Raw genomic sequence first — 19,217 nt, 5'->3', positions numbered from 1 at the left:
GATCTGTGATTCAACAGTCTTGCACAATTCACAGCGCTCACCATAGCACATACCCTCCCCAATGTCTATCACCCAGCCACCCCATCCCTCCCACCCCCAACCACTCCAGCAACCCTCAGTTTGTTTCCTGAGATTAAGAATTCCTCATATCAGTGAGGTCATATGATACATGTCTTTCTCAAAGCCATATGGTTCTTTTAAAAAATAATTTGATATTCTCTACGATGTGGCATTGTCTTTATACCTACCATTATATGTTTCATCTAGTGTTATTGTAGTTTGTTGAACATATTTATGATGGCTACTTCAAAGTCTTTGTTAAATCAGATATCTAGCCACTCTCACAGGTGGTTTGTTTTACTTACTTTATAATTTTCTGGTGCACAGGTAATATTTTTCTTTTCCTTTGCATATCTTATGAATTGTGTTGGAAACTGGACATTTGAGATACTATCTTATACCAACTCTGGGCACTGGTCCTCTCTTCCAGAGCTTGTCATTGTTATTTGCCTTTCTATCTTGCTTAATCCTTTAGTGACTGGCTGTGTTATTTTTTTTTATAAAGATTTTATTTACTTATTTGACAGAGAGAGACACAGCGAGAGAGGGAACACAAGGAGGGGGAGTGGGAGAGGGAGAAGCAGGCTCCCCCCTGAGCAGGGAGCCCGATGCGGGGCTCGATCCCAGGACCCTGGGATCATGACCTGAGCCGAAGGCAGACGCTTGACGACTGAGCCACCCAGGCGCCCCTGGCTGTGTTATTTTAAGGAAATTTATTTCCCTCCTGTAGTGTGAAGCCTCTGATAGTGCTCCTCAGGAGTATAGGTTTGGGTAATACCCACAGTCATGCTGGGTGGACTGTGGTGTGGGCAGGGCTTTCTTTGACTATCTCTTTTCCTGACCAAGGGAAGCTACTAAGCTTCACTAATCGCTGGCTGAATGTTTTCCACAATGCTCTGAGGCATATGGTGCACAAACAATTCAGTCAGATGTGGGCTCTTTTTACGGGATAGTTCCCAAGGTCAGTGTTTTGACGTTTGTTTCGACCCAGGGAGTAATCCTCTGAGCTGTCTCTGACCCTGTTCTTTCCAAGAGACTAGCCAGCTTACGGTGTTAGCTTCCATGTGATGGATCTCTTGGTCTCTTCTTAATTGTCTTTCTTTACCACCTCCATTGTTTTTGAGAGCACCCTTAAGCTTGAACTTTTCCACACCCTCTCACTTCTTTTGGGAAAAGATTCAGAGTTCTTTGTCTTATGGCTGCTTCCCTCCTCCCTCAAGATGAGGTCTCTGAACTTGGGCTCTGGAGCTGTGGGTGGGGACTGTGGCAAGGTTTTCTCTCGGTGACCCAATTTGGATGCTGAGTACCTGGTGTCGGTCTTCTTGGCTTGCTTCCGCCAGTCTGTGATCTCCACCCTGTGAGCCCTGCTATGGGTGATCAGGCCCCCAGGGTCTCAGTGGCACCACACCTGAGGAGAACAAGCCCCACCCTGGGGGCGGAAAAACGGAGTCCCTACCTCTTAGCTTCACTTGCCTGGAGGGTAGTATCAGCAGGAGGTGGTGGAGAGAGAATGGGCAACGCTGGTGTCCTGTCCCTCTTAAGACGACAGCCCTTTGATGGGGTGAGAGAAGGCCTGTGTTCTTGATTCCAACAGTCCAGAGGGAAGTTTTTAATGCCACTGAGCTATGAAGGTGGAAGGAAGGAGCAGGGTCTTCGCTCAAATACCACAGACTCCTGCCGTTCCTTCTGAGTTTCAGTACATTTTTTAAATAAATATTTATCCATTTGGTGTATGTTTTTAGAACCATTTCCAGAGACATTGTTGTTATTGTTAATAAGGAATTCTCACCAGTTTCACTGGAGAATGGGCCTGATGGCCTCCTCCACTGTTGTGCTCAAAATGGAACTCTCTGAAAAGTTTTACAATTATTCCCCTTTCTTTTTTTTTTTTAATTTTTTATTAACATATAATGTATTATTTGTTTCAGAGGTACAGGTCTGTGATTCATCAGTCTTAGACAATTCACAGCGCTCACCATAGTACATACCCTCCCCAATGTTCAATTTATTCCCCTTTCTTAGGAGCTACCTGATTTTTGGAATATGTTAAACTTGCTATACTCCAATTTCCACATTTGTTATAAAAATTAAATAAGATCACATATGAGAAATTATAAACTATAAAATAGAATGCACGGTAGCCCAATTTTACTCCTTATTGGCAATAGCAAACTAAGTATTATTCATTTTCCAAGCTAATGCATTGGGCCTGCTATTACCCTAGAAAAAAAAGCTAGAATTGGGCACCTCTCAGCAGGGTCAGAGACAGTTGGTGGTACCATCCTGGCAGTAGTATCTGGCCTTTCTGTCCTGGTACCACCTGGCTAAGTTTGCATGTCAGGCTTTACTCAGTTTTGTCCATATTCCATCCTGTTCAGTCACCAAGGGAAAAGAGGTAAAGCTAAGACCCTTCTAGCTGGTGTTCACTCTGATGCAATGGGCTATGAAGGTGGAGAAGTTACTCAAATCAGAGGGCTGAAAGCTGTTAGCAGAAGGCACAAAGGGAATGGGACAAAAACAGGGAAGGAACATGTTTTGTTTTGCAGATTCAGCAGTTCCCACCAAGGAGACACCCAGCTAGGTGTTTCATCTAATAGTCCCTTGTTAGGTGTTTGGCCGGATAGTGCCTTACGTGAGCCAGTTTGAGCGGTTTTGGGGCTGAGGACCTGTGCAGGAGCACTCCTGAGTTGTCCTAAAGTTATCTTTAGCTCATTATAATGCTAAGATCTCCTCTGATGGGTGAGGTTTTCCACTATTTTTTGAACATACAATGCATGCACTAGCATGTTGACATGGTAGGCATGCACAATTGAACCAAAATGCCTAAGTGATAGAATATGTATATATTCTTTAATGTATATGTGAGCTCCCTGCTCTGTGATACACTAAATAAAGGCTTCCTGTACTGAGCCCAGAGGGAGACAGTGTTTTGAGAGCAAGTTCCCTTAAATTACTACTGCAAGTAATAAAAATTACTTGCTCAAACCAAAAGGACTTGGGCTGATCTATTGGCCGATGCACCACAAGTGGCAAGCCCTTTGCATTTGGTGACACTGGGACCTACTCTGAATAGAAATTGGGGTGGGGAAATTGGAAAATGTGTGAGGTTGACAGAACATCAATTTTATTTGTCCCAGTTTCTTTCCTTAATCCGAAAACTACTTTTACACATTCTAACTATTTGAACATCTACCATTTTCCAGGAGCTCTGCTAATTTTAGGAGGGATTTACAATGTCTTTAAAATTTGATGCTTGCCTTCAGACAGTTAGCAACCAGATGGGAAGTCAGACAGCACACAGTAGAGTTTTGGACAGAGGAAAAGAAGGAGCCCCAGTGTTTAGGAAATCTCAGCTCACCTGGGGCTCCCGTAGAGTGTGGTTGGAGAAGACGAGCTGGCAACTGCAAGGTGGATTGAGGTAGGTTGCTTAGGACTTCAGTAATCACACGAAGGAGTCTAAGTTTATTCCCTGGAAAACAAGTTGCCATCACACGTTTTTAAGCAACTGAGGAGTACCATGTCCTCTTTATATTCCAGATAAACCACGTGGAGGATGGAATGACTGGGGGATGGGAGGGGTTGAGGGATCACAAAGAAAAGAATTTTTTTCCAATTCTACTTTGTCCTTAATTACCTGACAGCTCCTTGCTCCTTTTGGGAGCATAATTTCCCCAATTTTAATAAGGAAGTATTAAAGCAGATAATTCCCGATGTCATTTCCATTAACAAAAAATTCTGTAATAGTTCCACTACTTTTTTTGGCCTCTCAGAGTCTCTTATTGGTGTTATATAATAGCCCTCTTCATCGTAACACTGATGTTAAACATATTCATCCCAGCTGTTCGATTTTTAAAATACCGTGTTCACTGATGCTGCCAAACACATTTTCCTATGTCTAAGAGGTATTTGATATACTCAGGATGTTGGCATTATACGGTAAATATTTAAATGTAATCCTTTTTTTTTTAAGTTGCTCTGTCATATGTTAGCCATTATCATAATTCATTAAGCTTCATGGAGGGGCTAGATATGCCAGCAGCAAGACAATAGTTGGGATTTACAATCTGTTGGAATTGCAGATTAGAGGCAGATCAGGGAATGGGAATGAGGATCTGGATCACACGGATGTGGCATCTGAGACCATGACTGAGGACTGAGCATAGAGGCTTATCAGAGGCTGGCAGCACCACTGTCCTACAAATTCTGATGTCTTTAAGGAAAGGGATCAGTAATCATGAAGAAGTCAGAAATGGCATTCTAAGCAAAGTTTTGTTATGAGATTGACAGTTTGAGAAGAGCAAAGGATTTTAAAACAGACAAAATGAATAGTAACCTTAATCACAACAAGATGTATAGCTTGGGGAGGTCAGTTAACATGCTGAGCTTTGGTGCCCTCGAATGCAAATGGGCATGACGTATTATCAAGTAATTATGAAAGTGAATATGGTGACTAAAGAATCCCTAGCAAAGATATATTTATGATTATTTTAATACCTGTGGTGAATCTGTGTTTCAGAGTTTATAGGATAATCTTCATTTTTAATACTCTATAATCTTCCTAACCTAATTCATAGTTGTCATGCAATAAATCTCAATTTTCTGTTTGAACAATATGGCATGCGTGATAGGTTAATAAAGTGTTGGAGGTAGAGTGAATGAAATGGATGGAAGAACAAAGTCAGGATAAGGGCAATGAATAATGGCCTTTAAAAAATCAAATAACATTAAAATCAGGGTGCATAATTTGGGGCACATGGTTAAAAATATCCAATGATAAGGAAGAGGGTAAAGAGTATTGGACAAGTCTAATATGATATATTGTTTCACACACACACACACACACACACACATTGCATTCATAAAAAGAAAGAAATCAGATGAAATAAGAAAAACAAAGTCAGAGCATGTAGACCAAAATGTCTAGAACATTGCAAGAGTCCCATGATTGTGTGAGGCTTATTGGTTTTCCCTCTGCTCCAGGTTTTCTATAATTAGAGACAATTTCGATGTCAACTGAATGATTCATCCAACAGTATGTCCTTTTAGGCAACAGTATGGATCACATTTTCTTGTCTCTTTGTATGTTTTATTTTTTAAATTATTATTAAAAAGGGGAACTCTTAGATGATATATTTTAACAATGCTGTTTACTGATTCCTTTTCCCCCTCACTCTGCACCCTACCTGGCTTGATGTTGTTTGCTTATGTATTGGTCTAGTGACCTCTGTAGACGATTTCAGTGAAATCTATTTCCCACATACTGTGAAGTGTCTGATGTCCCTTCACTGTGGGCTCTGCCTTGGATGGTCATTTGATGACAGTGGTTTCTGCAGGGCTCTCTTTAACTGTGTCTTTCTGACTCTCTCTGTTAAGCTGTCTGCCACTTTTGGTCTCACACCCAGCTCTTTGGTACCACTAATTGCTGACTGGTTGTTGTTTTTAACAATGTCCTTGGGCATAAATGTTTCTGCAGTCTAATCTGATTAAACCTGGACCCGTTTGCAGGGCTAGTTTTGAGGCTGGTGCTTGGAGTTTGTTCTGACATCAGGAGAGCACTCCCTGGCTCTCCCCTTGCCTTGTTCTTCCTGGTAAACTATCTGGCCTGTGGTTGAGCTCTTTGCTCTTATGAACGTCTTAATTTCTTACTACCAATATCTTCATTGTTTTTGAGAGCGTCTTTAGGCTTGAATCTCTGCACACACCGAATAAGGGCAATTTCTTTGGGGGAGAACTTCTAATCTTGTTATGTTGGTCTGCCTTACACCTGAGCAAAATCTCTCAGCAACTATTGCAGAGTCGGAGACGGGAACAGTGGTTGCTTCCCTTTGGAATGAGAAACCAGGTTTATGAGCAGGTCTCTGGGTGGAGGCAGTAGGCTCTGGTCTTACTGACCTGCCTCTCCTGATGTGGGACTTTTACAGTGAACTGAAGCAATGGCAATTGAGGTCACATCCTTTTGTACCTAGGGTAGAAGCCCGGTTCAATGGGACAGCTTGGAGAAAGGGAGTCCCCAGCCTCCTTGTTCCATTCACATGCAATTTAGTCACAACAACAGGTAGCTGGGTGGGGGCGAGGGGTATAGAAATGCTGATGGCCTGCCTCTCCTAGGGAGATACTGTATCCTTTGATTGGGAGCCAAGGGAGAGAGGGAGTCCCACCCTCTTGTCCATACCCACCCAGAGGGGAATTTCCATCATGTTGAACTGGTGGGCTGGGGGAAGGCCATGCTTTTTCCAAGCAGAATGATTTTGTTTTGTTTTTTAACCAATTCTCTAATTTTCCTTTATTTGGAGTATTTAATTCATTTACATTAAATGCAACTGCTGGTACCGTTGAATTTAAATCTAACACCTTGCTATTTACTTTCTATTTGTCTCACTTCTATTCTTTCTATGTTCCTCTTCTTAAGATTTCTTTTGGGTTTTTCAAGTTTTAAAAATTATTATTAATCAACTTTTGTCTTCTATTAGCTTTATCGCAATAACTTGTTAGTATAATTCTTTCAGTGAGTGTTGTCTAAATTATAAAATGCATCCAGTTTACCTTATGTTGGTGTTATATTGCTATTATTCTCAAAAGCTTTTCTTTTACATATGCTGTAAGTTCCACAAAACATCGTTATTATTGTTGCTTAAAACAACTGATAATTTTTTACAGTTACCCATATGTTTACTCTCTCTCGACTTGTACATTCTTTTTTTACATTGTCATGCTCCTAGACGTAATCATTTTTCTTAATCCTAAAACTTCCTTTAATATTTCTTGTTGTTCAGGTTTGCTGACATCAAATATTTCAGCTTTTGTTTGTTTGAAACTTAAAAGTTTTTTACTTTGAGATAAATGTAGATTCACATGCAGTTTTATTTATTTATTTATTTATTTAAAAAAATTTATTTTATTATGTTATGTTAGTCACCATACCATACATCATTAGTTTTTGATGTAGTGATCCACGATTCACATGCAGTTTTAAAACATAACATAGAGATCCCATGACCATTTCTTCAGTTTCCCTAAAGGGCATGTCTAACAAAACAAGAGTGTAATATCACACCAGGATGCTGATGTTGATATAGTCAAGATACAAAAGATTTACAACACTGCATTGAGAACATGCTATTTGGACTTCAATTTTGAAATTAATTTTGCTTATTGTAGAACTCTAGGTTGACACCCACCACACTCCTTCTCTCCTCACTTAAAAGATTTCATTCCATTGTCTTCAGACTTTCATAATTTCTTTTATAAAATTAGCTCTAATTTGTTGTATCTTCTTTTTGTGGATGCTTTGAAGATTTAATTTTAGTTCAGCTCTTTGGTCTCAGCAGTTTGGCTATGATGACTTCTATCTATCTACCTATTGATCAATCTATAACCTAGCTAATCTACTGATATATAAATATATCTCCAGATGTATGTTGATGTCTTTCAAAGGAGTTGGAAAATACTTGGTCATAATTTTTACAAATACTGATGGTTTTTGTCCCATTCTCTCTCTCTTTTCATTCTAGAACTCTATTTATATATATGTTAATTGTTTCAACTGTGTCTCACATATTGTGATATTTTTTGTTTTCCTATTTATTTTTCCTTGTGTGCTTTAGTGTAAACATTTTCTATTGACCTGTCTTCAAGTTTCCTAATGTCATATTCATCCCTATGCAATCTGTTGTTAAATTTATCTAATGTGCTCTTAATTTCAGAAATTACATTTTGTAGATCTAGAATGTTAATTTAATTCTTTTTCAGAGTTTTATACTCTTGATTAAAATATTACATCCTTCAATATTTTTTGTCCATCCTTTCCTCTATTCTGTTTAACGTATTTTTTTTCTAAAGTGTCTGTATGCTAACTCCATAATGGGAACATGTCTTTGTACAGTTCCACTGATGATATAATCTTTCAATTATCAGCCACTTCTCCCTTTCTCTTCATATGGCTGTTATTTTTCAATTTTATATTAGACATCATGCATGAAGTGTTGTAGGGTCTGAATTATGTTATTTTCTTCTAAAAAATATTGAGTGTTTTTCTGACAGGCAATTACCTGTGGCAGACCACTTTGGCCTGATTACTTTGAGCTGATTTTTATTTTGGTCTACTTTGGAGTAGGTGTATCTGAATGAGTCCCTTTGTCCTAGAATGTGTTCTTAATCCGGGCATATGGTGATTATTGCTGGGACATTGCATTTTCTGGTCATAATGAAATGTTTCTGTTGTTTGCCAAGGTTGAGGTTTGTCTGGGTCACACCCCCACTTCTCTCCAAAGCTATGTGATCTTGAAATCCCTCTTCAGTACTCAATATCCCCAAAGCTGCTCCCATTTAGGCCTCCTGGAACCTTCATCTGCATATATGAGGTGTAGAAATTATCCAACGACTAGAGGGGTATTTTATGTGGACCTTTTTGGGGATATTGCTCTGTGGCTTTTTTCTCTCTTTTAACCTACCCCTAAATCTTAGATACATTATTACTTCCAAGCTTTAATCTCTGTTTCTATTGTCAGACTTCTGTTCTTTGTTTGAGCTCTATTTTCCTGCAGGGCAGTTTTGGAATATGTTCTGTGGAGAAAGAAGAGCCAATACGGTGCTCATCTCATTTAATTCCCCTCTCTCAAGAACTATAGCCCAATATTAGTTACTGTCCAATGCTTACAAACAGTTGTTTGATATATCTTGTTTAAATATTTTTTATTGTTTATAGTGGATGCATAAATTTGATACCAGCTATTTGTCAAGACTCTATGGTTGGTATTTAAGGCCATAGGATTGTAGCAGAGTCCCAACAGAGTTAGGTGGAATAGAGTAAAAGAATACTTAGGACCAAACCGTGGGGCATTGCCATTTTAAAGCGTTCCAGGATAAGAGACGGACTCATCCAAAGGTACTAAGAAGGAATGATCATGGGGATACAAAGAAAACAAAGACAGTGAAATGTTCTGAGAGGCAAGTGAGGAAAATCTGTCAAGGAGAGGATGTGATCCACTATTTCAAATGTTGCTCTTAGGTCAACAGAACGTGAGAACTGAGAATAAACCATTTGATTTAACAACCGAATTCACACCATTAAAAATTAGCCTTTGGTTTCCCAATTATAAGCAGTAGACTCTAATCTTTTTTCAACAAAAGACTATTTTTTATTCCTTGTCCAATTTCTAGTTCAAAGTCTAAGAAATAGCTATGTGCTTAAAAGTGTCCATAGATGATTAAACGGCTTTGAGATGCAGGGTAACTAGAGGCAACTGGGGAATTCAGTTCCCTACTTTCTATTTTGGAAATTACCAAGGACAACTTTTCTCTCCTCTTTTCTTAGCATTCATCTGAAGCCTCAAAGTAGAGCTGCGGTGAGCATGTCTGATCAGGAGGAAGTTTTCTATTTCTGGTAGGCAGGCTCCATGAGCACTGTTTTTGCTTTTCCTTGTTGGGTTCACTGATTTTTCTCCAGCAACTAGAACCGTGCTTGGTCCATAAAAACATTCAGTAATGTTAATCAAAATTTATTATTATAGGGGCGCCGGGGTGTCTCAGTGGGTTAAGTGTCCGACTCTTGGTTTTGGCTCAGGTCATAATCTCATGGGTCGTGAGATCGAACCCTGTGTCAGGCTCCGCATTCGGTGGGGAGAGTCTGCTTGAAGATTCTCTCCCTCTGCCCCTCCTCCCTCTCTAAAATAAATAAGTAAATCTTTGAAAAATTTATTATTTTAGTGTGATTTTTATTATCATTAAGCTCTTTTCTAAGTAGTTATACTGTTGGATCCACCAAATGATTCAGTAGTGATCTCTCTTTATCTTCTCTCAAGAGTATGAGTCATATATTCCTCGGAACTCAAGTCTGAATTAGATCTTTACCACCAAAGAGGGTAGGAAAGCATAAATGGAAGAAGAAATGGTAGTCATGTTTTCTGTCAATACTGTGAGCCATTTCTCTTCTTCTCTTCCAAAAACTGAATCATTCTGAATGGGACAACTGCTTATTGCTAACTGTCTGTTAAGCAGGTGAACAAAAATATCAGCCATAATTATGTTTGTAGCTCCATCTTTGGCATTCAGGTTAATCTGGAAAACACTCATTTTCTTGAAAGATATTATGTAACTAGGACTTCGATTCAACAATGGCTCACTGTCGGGCTTTGTTCCACTTTGTTTTGGTTAAGAGTGTTATTTGACAACAGTGAACACGTTGTTTTGCCCTGTGTCTTCGAGAGGGAGGCTTTACGGAGTCTAACATTTGTTTGATGAAGTTGTTATCAGACGAAACTATTTTTAGGTCCTGTCTGTAACTCCATAGTTCAGTTTTCAGGTGTTATTGTTAATATTCTGCTTTCTGTTTCCACAGGGAAGAGTTTAAGTAATCTTTCTTCAAACTGAAAAAATCACCTATGACCATAATCCATATGGGAAAAATCAACGACAATTTCTTTGCTCATTTATCTAGCAATGATTTATTGAGGCTTTACTGCACAAAAGTCCATGGCTAGTAACTGGGGATCCAAGTGGTGAGCAAAATCCAGATTTCACCAGTGCCCTAATGGAGCTTAGAGTCTAGTGAGAAAAATGGACATTAATAAAAATATCACATCAGAAATAAATCTTTCTGGGAATATAGAGAATCTTCTATTGAATTTTCACGGAAGATTTTTAAGTTCCCTCTGTATCTCCTGCAATAGTGTAGGATGATTTCAAATTACCACCTTTGGTTTCTGGTTGCTATCTCTTCGTTGCTAAATTATAGAATATACTAAATTGCATATGGTAATATATGTAATGTGTATACAAAATGCCTGGCATTTAGTAGGTGAGCAGCAGACGTCAGTTTTATTCCTAGGCTTATTTACTTTGCTACAAAAGAAAAAGAGGTCTGATGTTCTGTCTGAGATACTACATGTCTCTGGTTGTTTCTAAAATTCTAGATTATGTTCAGCTTTTAAGCTTAGATTATGTTAGCTTTGTCATGAAGAAGCCACTATGTAGTTTGTTACTCATCGAGTTGGAAATGCTAATTGTTCCATTTTAATGCAACTGAGACAGAGATCTTCTTTTCTTATGCTTAAAAAAAGTTCCTATAGGGCGCCTGGGTGGCTCAGTTGGTTAAGCGACTGCCTTCGGCTCAGGTCATGATCCTGGAGTCCCGGGATCGAGTCCCGCGTCGGGCTCCCTGCTCAGCGGGGAGTCTGCTTCTCCCTCTGACCCTCTTCCCTCTCGTGCTCTCTATCTCTCATTCTCTCTCTCTCAAATAAATAAATAAAATCTTTAAAAAAAAATTTAAAAAGTTCCTATAACAATGTTCCTCACACTGGAATCTACTCCTGAAGGCCAGGAGTCATGGTGTGTGGGGAGTCAGGAATTCTTTACAACAATTTGCATTTCTATATTGATATTATATCTATCAACTGTCTGTAAACATGTATATATGTATATATTTGTATCCATCTATCAAATGTCTATAAATATGTATATATGTACTTATCTATATCCATCTGTATAGCTTTTTATCCTGGATCATCAAGGTAGCCTGCATTTGTAACCATGATCGTACTGATGCCAAAGGACCATTACACAGCTGTAACTTTTAATGCGTTTTCTCACCCGGGATCTATTGCTTTGTGTCTTTTCCACCTCCCTCCTCTTGAACTTATTTTCCTCTTTTCCTGTGTTTTGCTAGTTATATAAAGTTGAGTGTATTAGCAGAAGACTCAACTACTCCTAGAGAAATAGATTTTCCTGAAATCTGGATTTAATTTTTTTTTGTGGGAGAATATTTATTGCTTTTTTGAGAATATCGTGGGTACATGTGTGTTCGTGTACTCTTGAGCACACATTTAATGTGTGGGTGTTATTAAAAATATTTGTTTCCTGGAGGGGTGTGGTTTTCTTACTTTTTATTTTACACTATGCTGAAGAAACATGACTTGGGGACCACACTATGGAATCTATGTAAATCCTGAACAACCTAGTCCTTGGGATATAAACTACTGAGATTTCTAATTCAGTTTGTACAGCAAACGGCATGTTGGTTCATTTTCTCTTGAATATAATGGATGGTATTTCCTATTCTGGCTTATCGAGGGTGGATGTTAATCTTGAAGCTACTCTTGCACAGAGGAACGGATGAGGGTGGGAGAGAGGTTGTGGGATGGGGGAAGGAATTTCCTCTCCTTTGGGCTTCTGGATGATTAGGTAGGACTACAAGCCACAAAGATGTGTGAGGGCCATTCCTAAGAACAGGGCGTCATTCTTTGTCCAGTTTGGTTAGAACCTAGAAGCCAGTGAAAAAGGGACATCATAGCCTCTAGGAGAAGGCACAACTACCACTGTAGTTAATATAGCCCATCACCCCAAAAAGTTATGTTATTCCTTCTGTGGTCAAACTCCTTTCTACCTTTACTCTGGCAATCATTAGTCTGCTTTTGTTATTATATATTAGGTTTTGGTTTTCTTAGAATTTCACATATTTGAAGTCATACAAGATGAACTGTTATGTATCTTTTTTCTTTTGCTTAGTATGATGTTTTTAATATTTAACCATGTCGTTGTGGACATTAGTAATTTGCTCCTTTTTGTTGATAAGTAGTATTTTATTGTATGAATATACATCAATTTATCTATCTGTTCAACCACTGGTGAATGCTTGGGTTATTCCCAATTTTTGTGATGTGAATAGAGCTGGTATGATTATTCATATACAAATCCCGTGTGGATACTTTTTAATTTTTCTTGGGGTTGTTAGATCATCTAGTAAGTATATATGAAGTTTTGAATGAAACTGTCAAACTATTTTCCAGAGTGGTTCTACCATTTTGCAATCCTATCAGCAATGTAGGAGAATCCCTGTTGCTCTACATCCTTGCCAATATGTGGCATTTTCAGCTTCTTCTTTCTTTTTTAAAAATTCATTTTAGTCATTCTAGTGGATATATGGGGACATTTTAAATTTGCATTTCCCTGGAAAGTTTCCAACAATTGGTCAGGCCAGTGGGGGACTCCAGGTCATGATAACTTCAGGATGAAGAAAGGGTTACTGCGGCACTGTGCTCACATTTTATAATCATAGGATGATGAAACTTGTGATGTGTGGAATACATAAAATATGATTTTTCTCTGAAAAAGTAATGTCAGAAGCAATATGCTGTGGAACAGAGGCTTCACTGTTCATGCCTTTCCCAACCCTCACATGCAGAGTTGAAAAGGAACTGGACCACTTCTGTCAAGAGACAGTGATTGTGTATACTGTAAGGCCAACTTCACTCTCCCAGGCCATGGGATTTTGGCAGTAGAGTAGAGACATTGCTATTCCTCGTGGTTGTTGTTGTCACTCTAGAATCGTACTGTGAGATTTTTCTTGACTGTGGTTTCTAGGGTGCTGTAATGGTAGAGATACAAGGTGTCTAATAGTTGTACTCCTCACTAAACAAGAATTTAATAGCACAGAGAGTTGAATGAATTTCCAGCTCCTTCAAAAAAATATACATTTCTTGCCAGCATATTGGGGGGAAGATTCTCAGAGAATTATTAAACATTGCACACAGTGCTTGGATACATTATTATTGTTATTTTGTAGGACTTTAGGTTAAGTGAAAACCAGATTCTGTCACCTCACTGTGGCTTTAGTTAGAGTAAACGTGCATCCACTCTGGGCTCATCAAATTTTTTTTTTTTTTTTTTTTTGTCCAAAGCCACAGGAACTAAATTCTTAGAAGAGAATGTTTGTTATAGCATTGCAAGTCTGGCTTGGTTTAATGCGCTGTAAAAAAATGTTGAAAATAAAAATCCTCAGGAACCATTACTCCAATGGGATTTTACATGCCAGTTTAGATAGGACTCAGATTCTGCTGTACCTGTTCCTCTAATCTATATTCATGTGATCAGAAGCTTACCCCTCAATAGGTTTATATAATCACCAGCTGTGGGGTATTGAGAGATGGTTCCATGCGAGTGGCATCACTTGCAGTCAGCCTCCTCCTTATCCTAATGAAATCTCTCCGTGGAGAAATGAGCTGGCTATCTCTGATATAGGATCCCCATTCTGCGGCACTGTGCTCACATTTCTGCCCCCGGCTCGGTCAAGGCTAGCAACCTGGGGAACAGGGTAACAGTAGACAGAGACTAGAGTGGGGAGGATGTGGCGGGGGTACTGAATGAATAGATAGAGGCATGAAAAAGCATCTGAGCTTTCCACAATGTTTGGAATAAACCCATTGGCTTAAGGACACTTGGGGCAATGGGCAGGATGGTCGAGGCCAGAATGGCAACAGGAATCAGGAAACCAGGTGGATTTACAGGACAGGGTCAAGAGATGCAGGGCTCTGTTCCCCTCTCTTCCCACTACACAAGGTGCAGCTCCTACGCAGCTTTAGAGCCCTAGGCCCTGCTCTGCAGGAGAAAGGGGTGGGCCTTGGTACTGGAGACGTCAGATAAGGCATCATTCCATCCCTTCTTAGCTTTGGGATTTAACTTCTCCGAGGCTTGCTTTCTTTACTAATAAAACGGAGATTATAATCGCCAGTTGTCATGAGGATGAAATAAGAATAAATGTAGAAGTGCTTCTTTTTAAACCGTGGAACAATAAACAGATACTAGTTATTGTAAGTCAAATGCATCTTCACAAATACTGCATCCACCTGCTTATCTTACAGATAAGGAGATGGGAACTCTAGAAATAAAATGTTTTGCCCAACACCATTCTTCCATGAAGGGTTGCTCCCCACACGTCTTTCAACCTGTCCCTTATGATTCTGGGTCCTCTTTGTAGCCCAATTTTTGTTAACTAAGTTATTTGCCTGCTCCCATACGCTTTTACGTATCACCAATTTTCTGGTAATGCCAAACACTTCCTTCTGCCCTGTCTCCCCTTTCTCTCTTCTTAGTTGTTAGCAGACATCTTGGCGGGTGTGGGTAGTAGGGGACTAGGGAGGGGAAGTCACAACTACCAAGGGTGTGAGTTACCTGGGTCATCATGTTTCTGTGGCCTCTCCTGGGGCCCAGGCGGGTTATCTGTCTAACTCCAGGGGCTCTGCTCTCGGAGTCTTCTCCCTTTGTAGCTGCTGTGGGCGCTGTCAGTGGGCACCCACATTTGAGAATAGGGATACTCAAATTAAGGAGTTTTGACCTCCTGGAACCGATAGATGCACACTCAAAAGACAGCGCCTTTCTTGGGAGTTAAAATGCATAACTTTTCGTTTTAGTGATAACCCTAATGAAAGTTTTGCCAGTAAAAAAGATAAAACTTCCTTCTTACAGTAGTAATTTCTCATGGGGAGACGATTGCTTATAACAGGGCTGGTTTCATATGACCATGAGTTTAAAGGCAGCCTGAGGACTCCTGGGGTTCAGGAATACATTTTCTGAGAGGGCTGAGGTAAATCCTTCCTTTTAAAAGGAATATTTCCATTATTCAAATTTCAGAAACACTGTGACACATCTGGGACAGTTTACTTCAGAATTTAGAAATAACAAAAAATGACTTGTTATTATAATAATTATTATTTTTTATTTTATGGTGTGGTCCAAGTCTCTCTTCACCAGAGCATCAATCATACTTGAACTCTCTCCTGTGGGACCTCAGAACACCACCTTTTCCTCTAATGGCTTTGAATTCCTTTGTAAACTGTAAAGCGCCTCATAACTATTTGCCACAGGCATAGGAAATCAGTTATTGCAGTCATGAACCTACATCACAAGTCCGAATTCTTATTAATGGCATTGCGAGTAAGTCTCGGTTCATCAGATAGGCTGTCCAAGAAATGCTGTGTGATGGCATTTTCTTTAAATCTGGTTTAATCCGACTCTGATCGTCATGATGATAAGGTGATTGGCACAGGAAACTGAGACATCACTGGGCCCGATAATATAACTGATCTTCCAATACTATAAAGGCCGTGGGTTTACACAAAGTAAATCATTCTGGAAGGCCCCTCTGGACCACACCCACAAGGTATCCCTAAGATGCTCCTGTCCAAGAGGCCCTAACCCCTGAGATTGGAAGCTCTGAAAGGTCTATGGTACCTGAATCTTTGCCGTGACCTGGAGCCGCTGTACTGATCTGACCTGTCTGGCACCACTGAGCACCATTTTCCTTGGAGGTCTAGTCATCTTCTTGGTTGGAGTGGGCGAGCTGCCCGAGAGCCCTCCCTACCCCTGTGGAATTCACGGATGGGCAATGCTTCTGAGACAACACTGTACCTCTTGCCTATTCCCCTTTGCTTTTAGGCCCTAATGGAAGTCCTCTCTCATCTCCGTTTCTGAGAAACCATGTATACTCTCTTCAGTAAGTTTAAATATGGTGAGACCAAATCTTTCAAATTTAGAGTGATCAATTAAAAATATTTACTTTGAATAAATTCATTCAAACTCAGCCCTCATCTTGCTAGGTTGAATTTTAAGGATGATTGGGGCTCTTCCACTTTCTTTGGATTGCACAAGAGCATGGTATCCATCAAGTGCTGGAAGGACCTTTAATCTGTGGTCCATTGTGGTCACCCTTGACATCTTGACTACTGCAATGGGGTAGCTTGGCTCCGTGACTCTGTGGCTCTGTGATGTGCTGGGGGCCCGGGAAACCGGCTGTGCCTATCTTCCTAGTAGCACTATCCGTCCCACCACTGGATAGAAGCCTCATCACTTCTTTGGGTTCTGAAGGCGAAGCCAGATATGGGTGTCTCTGACACATAGGATCCCATGGCTCTACCCCTTCTGGGATTTAGCAATAATTGCCTCCGTCTCTTGAGAGATCTCTGTCTCAAGAGATCTCCCCTTTTTTTTCCTTTTCCCCAGGACAATTTAGGGAGATTCTCCTGCTAGAAAATGCTAAGCAGAGTGCTGGGAAGTTCAAAGATATGTCTTCCTGCTGCGAATGTGAGGGATGAAGTCTGCAAACAGATTATAGCAAATGCAGATGGAATAGTCCAGTACCTAATCCTGCCGTCAGTCTTTCTTTTTTTTTTTTTTAAGATTTTATTTATTTATTTGACAGAGAGAGACATAGCGAGAGCAGGAACACAAGCAGGGGGGAGTGGGAGAGGGAGAAGCAGGCTTCCCGCAGAGCAGGGAGCCCGATGTGGGGCTCAATCCCAGGACCCCGGGATCGTGACCTGAGCCGAAGGCAGACGCTTGATGACTGAGCCACCCAGGCGCCCTGCCGTCAGTCTTTCAACCATTTAACAAAACTGTATTGAACATCTACTATGTGCCAGAGACTTGGGTAAAAGTGACATGAAACATGATGTAATGGGAAGACCAATAAGGAGAATATCATGCAGTCATATGATAAATAGTCTACATAGCGGGAAGAGCATGAACTCTGGGTTAGACTAGCCTGGGTGGAAACCCAGGTTTGGCCACTTTCCACGTTTGTGACCTTGGGACACTACTCCCCTGATCAGTGTTATACACACTTAACTCATAGGAGCCTTCATATATGTGAGCTCTTACTCTCTCCAACCGTTATTGAAGGGATTAAAATGTTCTCTCTCATTTTGTGGCTTGGTTTCTCCTTCCCAGAAATGTATGAATGCTCTTTATATTCAGAGTTTTATCACTGTTACCTCATTATCCTTGTTTAACAGATCTTAGGAATTTCATTTCCAAATGTGCCTTCTGTAAAGCTGTTTGCAGATGCCATTGAAGCTCATGTGTTTCTTTTTAGCAAGGAGAGAGAAGATCCGATTACTGAGTTACATATATTATATGTTAGCAAAGCATTGGAAAGGCCGTCCCAGGGCCCAGAGGAGTGTGAGGGCAGAGGGAAGAGTTCCGGTGAGTGTGTACTCATCCTATGTCCCCTTCCTATCCCGTCTGGTTTGCCATTTTAAATTGGTCTTTGTAAAGTTATAAATGTCCCCCACTCAACTGTAAGCCAGTTAAATGAAGGATTTTGTGTTATGCATTTCTGTGTCCACGATATCCTATATGATACCTCCTGGCATATTCTAGATATGAAAAGATGTTTGCTGACATTAAAAAACATGGACCAAATATCATGAAATCTGTATTTCTAATAGGAATAATTTAGTATTTAATATCTATTTAGAACATATCTGTTATCACTTAGTGTTGCTCTTTTAGCCAAATCTATTAAAATCTGTCCCGTTTTCCTACTGATTCAGAGTTTGGGTGATTTTCTGCTTCATCTACTTCATATAATCCCTTTTGAGCAACTCCTGACAAAGCGTTCACTGTGAAAAATGTCTTAAAATATACTTGGGTTACAATTAGGAATTCCAGTTGCCTGCTGTAATGTTATTCCAGTTCTTTGCCCAGTGGGGTGCTCTTCACCAAGCCTGTGTTTGGGCATCCTAGGAAGACCGTTCAGGCTGGGCCTTCGGCCCGTGCCAGTTATTCCTAGCCCTGATGGCCCCACTGCCGGCTGAGGACCCCCAGGGTCCGGTGCCATTGACCCTCCCAGCTGTCTGCCTCAGGGCTCCCTACGTGCACCCTCTCCTGTAGCCACCTGGACCACGAGCATCTTACTTCGATTCTCCTCAAGGTCTTAAGAGTCTGGTTCACAAGCTGGTACCTTTACGGAACCTTCTCTGATTTCTCAGCTAAAAGTTACCTCTCTATCTTTGACTGTTCCACATCAGTTTCTACCTCTGCCGTTCTGCTTCTAAGAGAAATCATGTGTCTCAGCTTCCCTAATGCAAATATAAACTATCTCTGAAGGAGGGAACCATGTCCAGTTTTTCCTGTATCTTCTCCCTTTCCTTCTGTTTCTCTGCTCTTGTGCATCAAAGATGCTTAATAAATGGTTTTGTGAGAATTAAGAGTAGAAGGTCCCTTGGCTCCCTACGAGGGTACAGGAGAAAGAATATGCCCTGGGCCCAGACCCCCAGGAATTGGATTCCGGACCTACCATTTATAAAGAATCTTGGGCACACACACTTCAAAAATCCTTTTCTTCTTTTTGGTTGAATGACAGTAAAACATGCAGGAAACTAGCAAGGTTTTTCCATGACTCAGGCTCAGGCAAACCCCCTCTGCTCTCCTTTCTTCGCAGGACTGGGTCCACTCTCTGTTTTGCTTCCTAAATCACAGTAATGGCATCATTGACTTTTATTACTTGTTAAATTGTATCTTTCTCCTAATCAGAGACAGTGTCTTTTCTGCTTTTCTTGCATCTCTGGTACCTAGTAGGCATTCAGTATATATATTGAATTGGTCTA

The sequence above is a fragment of the Callorhinus ursinus genome, unplaced genomic scaffold (genome assembly GCF_003265705.2).
Source record: "Callorhinus ursinus isolate GAN/ISIS: 27379988/994484 unplaced genomic scaffold, GSC_fseal_2.0 scaffold10, whole genome shotgun sequence".
Taxonomy (NCBI): domain Eukaryota; kingdom Metazoa; phylum Chordata; class Mammalia; order Carnivora; family Otariidae; genus Callorhinus; species Callorhinus ursinus.
The sequence above is the reverse complement of the archived record's forward strand: the minus strand, read 5'-3'. Positions refer to the sequence as shown.